Source organism: Arachis duranensis, chromosome 10 (genome assembly GCF_000817695.3).
Source record: "Arachis duranensis cultivar V14167 chromosome 10, aradu.V14167.gnm2.J7QH, whole genome shotgun sequence".
Lineage (NCBI taxonomy): Eukaryota > Viridiplantae > Streptophyta > Magnoliopsida > Fabales > Fabaceae > Arachis > Arachis duranensis.
The window spans coordinates 83,444,372-83,444,698 of NC_029781.3; positions in this window are offsets into that span (position 1 = coordinate 83,444,372).

Below are 327 nucleotides of genomic sequence, written 5' to 3' on the forward strand. Positions count from 1 at the left end.
ATGTGATTGGTTCAAAAATTTGAAGTTTGTTACTTTCTTGTTAAGAAAGGTTCAATCTTTAAGTTCTAGAATCATATCTTGTAGTTACTTGTTAGTTAAGTAATTAATTTTAATTTTAAAAATTAAATCTTTTTCAAACATATCTTTTTATCACATCTTCTTATCTTATCTTTTTGTCATATCTTTTTCAAAATTTTATCTTTTTCAAAAATTTGATTTTAAAATATCTTATCTAACTTCTTATCTTATTATCTTTTCAAATTTGATTTTAATATCTTTTTCAACTAACTCTTTGACTTTGTGTTTGTTTCTTATCTTTTTCAAAAT